This window comes from Cricetulus griseus, chromosome 2 (genome assembly GCF_003668045.3).
Source record: "Cricetulus griseus strain 17A/GY chromosome 2, alternate assembly CriGri-PICRH-1.0, whole genome shotgun sequence".
Lineage (NCBI taxonomy): Eukaryota > Metazoa > Chordata > Mammalia > Rodentia > Cricetidae > Cricetulus > Cricetulus griseus.
Genome location: NC_048595.1, coordinates 143,634,092 through 143,646,341, shown reverse-complemented (window position 1 = coordinate 143,646,341; position 12,250 = coordinate 143,634,092). Strand labels below are relative to the sequence as shown.

General features: G+C 40.0%; 1 pseudogene; it reads right to left on the bottom strand.

The window, feature by feature from the left end:
• Window positions 1-10,565: 10,565 nt before the first annotated feature.
• On the bottom strand, window positions 10,566-11,850 carry LOC100765256 (annotated as a pseudogene).
• Between the last annotated feature and the right edge of the window lie 400 nt (window positions 11,851-12,250).

Genomic DNA, 12,250 nt, shown 5'->3' with positions numbered 1-12,250 from the left:
AAGACAATGCAAGCATGAAAGAGAACTGTGTGCCAGCTATCCTTCTGCTACAGGAAATGAAGAGACTTACTGAGTTAAGTACATTTCAATTATGTAGAAGCCAACACTTTCCTCATTACCTGAATTTCTTTACCCATTGAACCTGCCTTTTTGAGCATTGAAAATTTCATTATAAGGACATTTAATAATCAACTAGGTGAAAGAAGTAAATATGAAATCATACTGCCATACTATGTATGGGAGAAATAAGATGTATATGCATGTATGTGCATGTATGTATATATGTACTGACAGATGTATGTGTCTCCTTAAAACAATATGCCTACTAGATATGTCAATTTTAATAACCACTGCTGTCTTAGAGTTGACTTCTCTTTATTCTCATAATGCTGATGATATGTTGTCATTACTTACTCTGCCTTTTAGACAACCAAACAGGGAAATGGAGAAGCTTGAATTGATCATTCCAGGGTTCAACAGCTGAATCGGCATGAAAACTAGTGGTCCCCAAGCCCCTCTTTATGTCTTCTAAATCCTAGCATCCCATAAGGGGAACAGGTATTTAGATGTTGAAATATTCTTCTTTACTCGAAGTCATTCTGTTTTCCCAAAGCATCAAACAATTTTATTTTGATCTTTCCAATGACATTTATGTATTTACAGTTCCTCTGCTGCTGAAACAGCAGTAGAGGAGTCTTTGAAGTGAAGGCTGATGTGTACATTGGCAGAGTTGAAGATAAACAGAGCCAGAAGACTCCGCAAAAGATTAAACTGTTAACCACAAATACATGGTTTCAGTTGAAAAGATTTATGTGTCGATGACCATATTAGCCATTGCAGCTAACAGTGGCTCTGAGAAACTCATACTTTGGGACCAGGCCAGCAAGATGCATTTGTAGAAATATAGTTTAATTTATAGGATGGATGCAGTGACATTGCAGACTTCTCAATGTCAAACAGTTAATAAAGAAGTCACACAGTGTTCTGCTGGCTCCTAGCCTTTAAACTTCTTTTTGCACTTCCAAGATTTTCAATTCTCAGATGCACTGACTCCCAACATTCAACCCATCTGTTTTATTGTGGTTTATGGACTAAAATGTGATGCTTCTAAAACATGTTCCTTATGGACATAATTATGCTTGAGAACTCTTCAAGCAACCACTTGAAATATTAGATAATGGAAATAGCTATAAAGCTTGGCATGGAGGACTAGGAGAAGTATTATGAGGCAATCAGTATAGGCAGAGTCTCATTACTTGGTCAGATACTGATCTAAGCCCCTATTGCAACTCAATCCCAGAAGGGTGTATTACAATTCTCCACTGACACTGACTACCTGGAGTTTGTAGAGATCTCAGAGTTAAAAAGTGTGCTCTAAGTCATTTGGGCTTCTAAATAAGCAGGTATAAATTATGGGTTCTGTGATCTTCTCAGGAAGGCACTATACTTACAAATACAGTTTTATTATGAAGACTACAAGAGTACCAGCCTAATGAAGCGATACAATACAAGCTTTTTGTGTCCTTCCCTCATGGAATCAGGGATGTGGCCTTCCTGACTTGTCAGTGTGCATTTAGGAAGCTTCATTTTCCTGCTGTGCTCAGAAGTGTTCCAGGAGTTTTAATACATAGGCATGATTAAATAAATCGCTTTCTAGTGCTTGGACTGAATCTCCAGTACCTTGCCTTACCTGAGTTTTGTGACTTAATTTCTCAAATTTCTAGTCTTTGATTGGTCTTTCAAGGTCCTATTCTGGAATCATCCAGAGTCACCTCATTAGAATAATAAAACACTCATCACCCTGGAAATTTCAAGGGTTTTGGAGCTGTGTGCCAGGAATCTGGGACAGAAAGACTAGACAAGCTCATTATATCACTAGCTACCTTATCGTAGTTAAGGTTTAAAGGAATCTTTTGAGATGATTATCTTTTTGCCCTACTTTTAAGATGAAAAACCTAGAGATCAGAAATGTGACTTTGCACCCAAGGTATTATTCAAGAACTTGGGAGAACAAAGGTTATAGCCAGCTGAGTCTGCTTCAAAGCTCGTGTGTCCCTGCTCCCTTTAAGAAAACCAAATGGACATGAACAGTGATTCTACTCTGAGAGGTAAGCATTTCTATAATTACTTATTAGCTTTTTTTTCTGGTGATTTATAGGGTGTAGAAGAAAGAAAAAAGAAAAGCTCTACACAAAGCCCCATTGATGGCAGATAGAATCTCCTCAAATGATCAAGCAAATCTGAATGAAGCCAGGCTTGTCATCTCCAAGTGGACTGTACTGACTAGGTACTAGCTCCATGTGAAAAGAAGAGACTTGTATGAATCATTCACTTTTCATTGTTGGTTAGTGGCTAGATATGAAAGGCTTTGGGGTCCACTATAGGAAGCCAGATATAGGCATGAATATGGAAGGCTGGTAGTGCAGGAAGTTCCCATGTTTCAGGATGGAGAAGAAGCAGATATTTAAATTCTTCTGCAAGAGGCTTTTCTATGTGTATGACAGTAGGATGAGAATACCCTTCTCTTCACTCTGCATGCCTTTTAGTCATGAAGGTTGGTAATGTCCTCACATTGTCTGGAAGTGATTATCCAGGAGCTTGTTAATTGCTGCCAAAAATAGTGACTTGTTGTGACTGCATTTTTTTTCACTTCATATAGATCCTTTGATATTCTGGGAGTCATTGCTACTCCTCATGGCTTTCACCAACATTGCCATGGGAATCTGGACCTTGGGTCATCTGAATGACCAGGGATTTGGGAACTATCCATTGGAGCCTGGTGATTTCGTAGGTGTGCACACAAAGAAAACAATGGCTACCCTTCTTTCATAATTCCTTAGTAACCAATAGTTCATCTGAGGATAAGAGCATTTCTCTATTCCATGATTGACATATTACTCATATTTATATGACTATAAGATTTCAGAGATGATCTGTTGGTGTCAGTAGGTCCTATAGTATTGTAGGTCAATTGTAGACAGCCACAGCTGCTGGGAGGTCATGATCATGATGCCTATTTCATGCCCAGATGACAGTATTTCACTGTTCTTCTCTTTATCTTCTGGCTCTTATATTCCTTTCAATCCCTCTTCCATGACAATTTATCTAAACAATTGAGTAAGTTTGACCCTATGTCCTATGACCTCTTCAGGCATGGATCTTAGACCACTTTTACAATATCAGCTATGAATTCACTTTTTTAGAGGGGTCAACAAATCCAATCAGAATAAACCTGGTTGTCACCCCAAGAAAAGCTGACACTGTTATACTTGTGAGGTTATTTACCTAACAGATTGGTATTAGGTCTCAAAGAAACCTTCCCTTTATTATCAACAAAATGCCAGGATGTTAGTACTCAAGGAAACTCAAAGTGGGAAAAGTCTCACTTAGTACCTATGACTACAACCAACACTTCTTACCCTCCCCTCAACCCTGAACCTCTCTCCTTCAGGAGTTGGGCTTCTGTTACCCTTCCCCCGCTTCTGATTCTATATTCTGAGCCATTTAGTCAGGTGGTCTCTTGATCTCCTGGCTCACTCCTAGCCTCTTTGCTCTGGGATCTGTCTTGGTCCACTTGGCTCCCTTTCATCTTTCTCAGCCCCCCTATTCTTATGACCCAGTTCAGTCTATTGGTCATGTTCAAACTAGACTCTTCCAGATATCTCTGTCTGTTTCTCCTTCATATCTACTATAAACCTTCTCTTTAACTATACCATGGAATAGTAATGTCCTCATTTTTTTTCATTCAGTTGATATTGTAGATCACAGTCTTCCTAGCTTGTTAAGACTGTCAATGTTTCATTTTTTCATTGAATTCTCCTTTTTTTACATTATACTAATTACCACATAGCTTTCCTAATACTTCCACAAGTTCATCTTTCTGAAATGCAGTCCGATCTTCCTCTCCTAGTTATAACATCCTTTGATAGCTTCTCACATGACCACATGGCCTTGGTACTTACTCTAACCCCATTTCACTGTACTCACTATTCAAGACTTCCTGAGCTACTGAATTCCAGCAGTGTCTTATTTCCTCATTTATCTTTACTTTAGTTGAACTCTCTTCTCTTTACTTAATAATTTAACACACACCCAGATCAAGAGTACAATTACTTGTTGTTGTTTGTTTATTATGTTGATGCAATCTCAGACTTAAAGAAATATTTCAAGAAGAATGCAGAGAATTTCCCCAGTCTTCTCACTGGGCTTCTCCTGATGTTAAAATTTAAACTTTATGTGCCATTCTGTGTTGACTCCCTTAGCAGGCCTATCTCTTTCTGAATGGAGGAGGGTGGATAGGGGAAGGATAGATAGAATGTGGGGGGAGGGAAGAGGAGGAGAGGAGGGAGGTAAAACTGAGGTCAGTAGGTAACATAAATGAAAAATGTTTAATAAAAAATGAGTTAAGACTTTACTATTTTTCTCTTTCCTTTCATTCTTCTCTTTCTTTCCCTTTTTTCAGCAAAACTGAGTTATTATAAGTGGACATAGATAGCTGGAAACACAATTAACCTTCCAAAATATTTTTATTGTTGTGAATTGATAATTTTATTGCAGTCTCCCTTTAAAAATTGTCTCAAAATTTAACTTCCTTTGTTGTGAAGGTGATTTTTAAATGTCATGTTATTCATTAAGCATTAATTAAAGAACAAGATAATTAGTGGGATTATCAGTATTACAGGGAACATTAGATTGTTCCAGAAGAGGACCACTTAGCTAGAAACACTTTAATTTTTCTAAAGCAGTGCAGATGATAGCCAGGGAGAAAAAACAAACATTTAAAATTACTCTCAGGGGATATAACTTTAAATTATTGTTTGGAAACACACACTTCTGTAATTATTTTATTTTATTAAAGTAATACAGTAGGACTCATCTGAGCCCAGTAGCCCCCACCAGTCAGTGGAGCACACCTTTAATCCCAGCACTGGGGAGACAGAATCAGGTGGCTCTCTGAATTCATGGCCAGCTTGGTCTACAGAGTAAGTTCACAGAACAGAAAAGAAAAGGAAACATGTCTGCTACTATAATAATCTCTACCTCTGCACATGGCAAAACACCCAGATTATATTATGATTTCTTGAGTATAATAAATCAATATTGTATTTCTAGTATTATATAATATATGGCTATATTCTAATTTTCAAATTCAAAAAGAATGACAGCACAGAGCATTTTCAGCATGCTTTCTAAATAATCCAGCACTTCCTCATGGCTCATAGATGTTTAGTTAAACATTGACACTGAAGAGGCATCAGCAGAGCTTCTCATTCCTCAAATAGCACTGTTGTTTCATACTTTGCTGGCTGCATTTCCATTCACATGGAAGAATACATTTTATATTTTAGAATGATAAGTACCCTTAACCATTCAAAACATCCATAAGTCTATAATAGTTTACTTACGTTTCAGTTGTAAATTCAAACAAGAGTATGACAGAAACAAGTTAGAAGAAAGATACACAATGACCAGCTCTTGGTAATTTTAAGTCATCCTCAGCTTGGCAGAAAATTTGAGGCCATCCTGGAAAGCACAGGATCCTGTCTCAATAACAACAAAAATGAAATGAAGAAAAGGAAGTAGAAGGGAGAGGGAAGGGAGGAGGAAAGAAATGTATTCCTAATGGACTATTTGACTTGATTATTGATGGTGATGATTTACATGCTTCTTTGGGTGAGCAGAGTTGTTTTCTAATTACAGACTCACTCACTTATTTATTTTACTTGTGCTGTTTTAATCTAATAGCTCACATGGGATTAAACCTGTAGAAGGTTTGCTCTACTTACAAGGAGAAGCAGTGGATTATTACCTTTCATATGGGCTAAATTCTGAAAGGAAACAATAAACATTCTCATTGGATGAGGTAGATTTTTCAATGCTTTAAAATAAATTTTAAAAGTTTTTTTAAGTATCTGTTATTGTGGAGCAGGATTCTCAAGAAGTGTGATACTTCAATTGTCCCAGTTTCCACTTGGATGGAAGTAATACTGATGCTAAGGGCACTGTTTAGTTATAGAGGTTATTAGAGGTTATTGAAAGCTTATTATGGACTAGACATCAGGCCAAGAATGTCACAGGATGTCATCAATTCCTTCCGGTTATAGTTCTATTCTCTCTTCTCCTCCCAGCCCCTTACCCTCAATTCACTCCTGAGCCCCCATCCACTCCTTGTCCATTTCTATTAGAAAAGGTCAGGCCTCCCACGAATATCAACACAACATGGCACTATGTTGTAGAGACTAAGCACTTGCCTTGTATTAAGGTTGGAGAAGGCAACTCAGTATGAAAAATAGGATCCCAAATCTAGCAAAAGAGTCAGAGATAGGCCCTGCTCCCACTGTTAGGAATCCCACAGAAGACCAAGCTACACAAATGTCATATCAGGTCCTAGTTCAGTCCAATGCAGGCTCCCTGGTTGTCAGTTCAGTCCCTGTGATCCCTACAAGCTCAGGTTGTTAGTATTCAAGCATCTGTACTAGCCTGTCCTTGGGGTTCTGACAGGCTATGTCCTCATCTGCAGCTACTAAGAGCACTACCTGTGCACATTCACTACATTCCCTTTTAAAAGACCCTTCCCACCACCTCTGATCTCTCTCTGTCTCTCTGCTCTCTGTCTCTCTCTCTCTCCTCCCCCTCTCTCTCTGTATCTCTGTCTCCCCACCACTCTCTGCCTGTCTTTTCTCTTTTGCTGTTCTTGTTCCCTGAGGCCTCCCATTCCCCCCTTTCCTATTTTGTTTCCCCTAATAAAACCCCTTCCAACTCAAGGAAGTTAATTATACCCATGTAAATACAGGCAATAGATAATCCAAAACTTAACAAAAGGGAAACATACTACCACCACCATCAACAACAATATAATAACAAGAATAAACTATCAGTGGTTTTTAATATCTCTCAATATCAATCGACTTAATTCCCCAATAAAAAAGAGATGGGCTAACAGAATGGATATGAAACAGGAGCCAACCTTCTGTGACTTACAAAAAACACACCTCAACATGAAAGACAGACATTATCTCAGAGTAAAAGGTTGGAAAAAGATTTCCCAATCAAATGGATCTAACAAGCAAACTGGTACAGATATCCTAATATCTAACAAAACAGACTTCAAAGAAGATGAGGAAGTATATTTCATACTCATCAAAGCAAAAAAGCCGCTCAAGATGATGTCTCAGTTCTGAATATCTATGCCGCAATTCGAGGACACACATTTGTAAAAGAAACATTACTAAAATTTAAATTACATATCAAACCCCATACATTAATAGTGGGAGACTTAAACACTCCACTCTCACCAATGGACAGGTCATCCAGACACAAACTAATCAGAGAAATAATAGAACTAACAAATGTTATGACTCAAATGGACTTAACAGATATCTACAGAACATTTCACCCAAGCACAAAAGAATATACCTTCTTTTCAGCACCTCATGGAACCTTCTCCAAAATTGACCACATATTCAGTCACAAAGCAAGAATATATATGAGAAAATCCAAATAGACCCCTGTATCTTATGAAACAACCATGGATTAAAGTTGGATTTCAACAGCAACAACAACAGAAATCATACAAATTCATGGAAACTATGCTCCATTGAATTACCACTGGATCAAAGAACAAATAAAAAAAAAAGAAAATGATTTCCTATAATTCAATCAGCTTAGTGTCTTTATATGATTCTTGAGTATGCAAAAAATGGATCTTGGCTTCTATATCTATTTTTGGTGTCCTTTCTTGATTTCTTTTCCTTCTGTTTGTTTTGTCCTGTTCCAATATATTAGGGGTTTTTTTGTTTTATCTTTTTATTATATTTATTATTATCACTTAGAAGCTGGTTTGTTTTCTAATGAGAGACACAAAAGGGATGACTTTAGATGATAGGGGAGGTGGAGAGGAACTAGGAGGAGTAGAGGTAGAGGAAACTAATTAGGTTATATTATATGAGAAAAAATAGCTATGGTAAATAAAAGGGAAAGAAGAAAAAGAACCCAAGTCATATAGAGCCTGTTACATGGGCTGGTTCTCAGGTTCTAGAATATTTTGTAAACTGAAAATTTCAGAAAAAAAAAGAGATTAAGAGTTGGTAGCAGGTCCACTTGGGAAACTTGTAACATGAAGAGGTCCCTTCTTTGCCCCCTTCACATCTTCCTTTAAATCCTAGATCTGTGGCTTTACTTGATTACTTCTGTTATTGTACTTCAGTATCATCTACTACCGAACAGTAATTATAGCAACATTGACCACAGAGATATGGGGGAATGGTTACGAGAAATGATCTAAAGTGCCTAATGTGCTTAGAACGGGGGCATGCTGGGTTAGCTGTGACCATTTACAAACCTGCTGTGAAATTTGAGCAAAATTATTTTCAAATAGCTTATTACATTGCCAGGAACTCAGGATCAACTAAATATTTAGCTATTATCATCCATCTCCACCACCACCTCCACCTCCATCACCACCACCACCACCACCATCACTGCAACCTTCACTTCTACCACCATCACCACCATCCCCACCGCCTCCCACGTCTATCACAACCAACACTGTCACTTCACAAATAGATTCAAGTGGTGCTTTAATTAAAGTTAGAATACTTTCAAGGCCAAGTAAGAGTAGATTAACCAATTGTCTGGCAAATATTTTTCATTACTAAAGTCTTAGCTAAAGAAATACAAATGTGGCTAAGTGATCTACTCAAGTGTGACATTGCTAATATTGTGATGCCTGTACCAGATACATACAACCCTGAATTAGGACTAAGTCATTTGCTGAAAGACCCCCGCCCTTAGCTTTTTCTTTTAAGGTTGCCTCCTCCTCCGGTTGGCAGCTGGCAGAGCGCGCGGGGAATACATCCTCCCCTGCACTCCCCGACCCTTGATCCCCACAGCTGCTGGCTCTCACTTCCCCACCGCCGCGCAAGGCCGGCCCCGGCCCCCGCCTGATCGCTCCGTCCCAAGGTCAGCCATCTGGACGCCGCAAAAGATAAAGGCCGTTTCGCCTGACTATTACTGTGCCTTTTTCCCCTATAAAAGGACTCCCCTTCCGGGGCTGGGGGCTTGGCCTAACAGAAGCTAAGTCCCCGGGTACGCGCGCCACCAATAAAACCTCTTGCTTTTGCATCCAAAGTTCGTGGTTTCGCTGATTCCTGGGTGCGGGTCTCCTTCTACAAAAGTACCTCTTCGCGGGTCTTTCATTGCTTTTCACCCAGGTGTGTCAGCCCTTATTTTATCACTAGACTTCCCCTAAATAGATGATCACTGAACACATATGTGTTAAGGACCCTCTGTCCACATTCTGCTTTTGTGGTACTTACCTACCATGTGAGAAATAACTTTATAGTAGTCTTTCTTACCCCAAACAAACACCAATCACCAAGAAGGTTCAAACACTATGAAGTAGGTTAGAAAGAATAGGGAACAAAATTGAGAGAACTCACATCATCTGAAGAGTTTGGAGAGGATGTGAAAGTTCGTGTGGAGTAGAAAGGATGAGATAGGTGGAGGTTCTCCAGAAAGAGAGTGTGGATGCAGCCCAGAGCTGGGCGATGAACAGGTGAGTCCCAGACTGCCAGGAGACACTGAAGGTGTGTCCCAGCCTCAGCTGGGAGACAGCACAAGTGAGTCCCATGCAGTGTGCAGACTCATGATGACCTTTCTGTGGTCTTCTTTTTGTTGCAGTTGTTTGATGGGGGAAATACTTCTGTGTATGTTTATCTTATTGATTGTTAAATAAAGTACTTGCTTGGCCAATGAGACAGCAAGTTAGGCTGGACTAGGAGTCAAAGAGGATTCTGGGAAATGTAGTAGAGAAGTGGTGTTCCAGGCAGGAAGTGACATAGCAAGGAGACTCATATTTAAGAAGAGGTAAAAGGAAGTGTCGCTCTCTTTTCCCCTTGGCTCCTGCTCCAGTGGCGGGATGTGATTCACCAGCAAGGAGGAACGCCAATAAGGCGTCTAATAAGATAAGTCTCATAAAATATATAGATGTATGATAATTGAGATGAGAATCCTAGTCATTGGCCAAGCAGCTTTGTAACTAATACAAGTGTCTCTATGTATTCATTTGGGCCTAACTCAGGCGGCTGGCGTAAAGCTCACACATGGCGGTGGGGCTCACACGTGGCGGTGGGGCTCAGGCAGCTTTTGGTGGAAAGATTTATGGTAACAGTTGTCTTTTGCTCTTCAAATTCAAACCTAGTGACAAATTCTTTTTTTTAAAAAAATTAAGAGACAAATTCTAAAACAATGTATTTACTTCTTTTGCTTTTTGTTTTTTTTTTTTTTGCTTTAAACTTATTTTTTTATTTTCTAGATTTTTTTAAAATAAAAACTTCTTTACTGAATCTTTGGGGGTTTCACATCATGCACCTCCCAGTGCCCCATATCCTCCCTCATTCCTGCTACATTTCCCCTGTTGTAGTTTAAGAAAAGCAGTACCAAGCAAAAAGACACTATGCAACAGGGTTCAAGCAGAGATTTTTTTTTCTGTATTTTTGATCAGGTTTTTAATTCAAATAGGCTGTCTCTCTTTGCTCTATGGAATGAAACCTATTTTAATAGTTTTAAGCAGTAGGATTTTTCTCCTCTGTGGTAGGTTTCTTCTCTGCTGGTTTCTTCCCAGCTGCTGGTTTCTTGGTAGTTGCAGCCTTTCCCCTGCAGGCTTCTTCAGCTTCTTGACATCCACAGGCTTCTTTTCTTTCTTACTCTCTGCAGACTTGTCTGCTGCCCCTTTCTCCGACTTGGCTGCCAGTGCTGCTGCTGCTGCTGCTGCTGCTGCTGCTGCTTCTAGTTTCTTCTCCCGCAATTTGCGATTTCTGGCCTGGCGAAGAATGGTATTCCTGCGCATAGTCTTTGCGTAAGGGTTGAGCTTCAACATGATTCTCAGGTTCTTCAGTGGGTTCTTCTTCAAGACTCTAAGATGAATCTTCTCGAGTGGTGCTCGGAGGGCTCTTTGGATCTCTGGGCTTTTCAAGATTCTGCTAAGGTCTGTGTTCATCATCTTGTGCATGGGAAGGTTATAGTTACTCTTGAGGGAAGCAGCCTTATGCCAAGTGCTATACAACTCATCTAACTTCCAGAAGGCACTCTCAGTCCATATGTAGAAACATCCCACATGCCCACCAGGAGCAAGCTTCAAAATGTTGAGCTTGCTTACATTAAGCAGAGTAACACCAGGGATGTTTCAGAGGCCTTGATGATACCATTATCCTCATTATAGATGATGCAGGGTCCCCTGTGCTGGATACGTCTTCGGTTTCTCATTTTGCCTTTGCCAGCTCTCATTCTCTGAGAGGCATAGACCTTTTTGATGTCATTCCAAGCTTTAAGTTTCTTAAGCAGCTGAACAGCCTCCTTGGTCTTCTTGTAACCTTCAACCTTATCTTCAACTACCAAAGGGAGTTCAGGGACTTCCTCAATGCGATGACCTTTAGACATCGCCAAAGCTGGCAAGGCTGAGGCAGCCAGGGCAGAACAGATGGCATATCACTTTTGGGTTGTGTTCACTCTGTGGTGCCAACAACGCCAGGTTTTGGTTGGTGCAAACATGCGGCCTCCCTGGCACATATTTCCAAAGGCACCCTAGCCAGAACGGTGGGTTCCTCCACCTCGGACGCTGGGAATTGGAACCACAGCTCTGCCAGTACCCCAGGACTCAGCACTGGTCTGATGGCCTGCCAATTCACTCATGGCATAGGACTGTCTGTTGTTTTTCCTCAAGTTTGTGTGAACAAAGTTCACAATATCCAGTCGAATGGGAGCTTTGAACACAGCTGGAAAAGTGACATTTTTGCTAGATGACTCCCCCTTTTCAGAGTACACCGATATGAGGGGATGGGCACAAGCCATGACGGGGAGAGAAGGGCCACACTCCTTTTTTAAAAAAAATAGGGAAAGGGATCATAAAAAGGGAAGGAGGGAGGCTGGCCTCCAGAGACAGAAGCAGGAGAGAGGAGAGAGGAGGAGAGGGGGGAAAGAGAGAGGTGGGAAGAGAGAAGGATGGGAGGTGAGTAGGGCACTTTTAAAAGCAAAAATAGTGAATATGCTGCAACTGAGAGCTTATCCTGTCAGAACCCTAAGGACAGGTCAGTACAGATGCCTAAATACTAACACCCCCACCATGAAAGTAAACAAAGTAAACAATCAAAACCCCAAATATACAGAATAAAGAGAAAATATTAAGAGCAGCTTAGGTCAAGTAACATATGAAGGCAAACCTATCAGAATTATACCTGACTATCCCATGGAA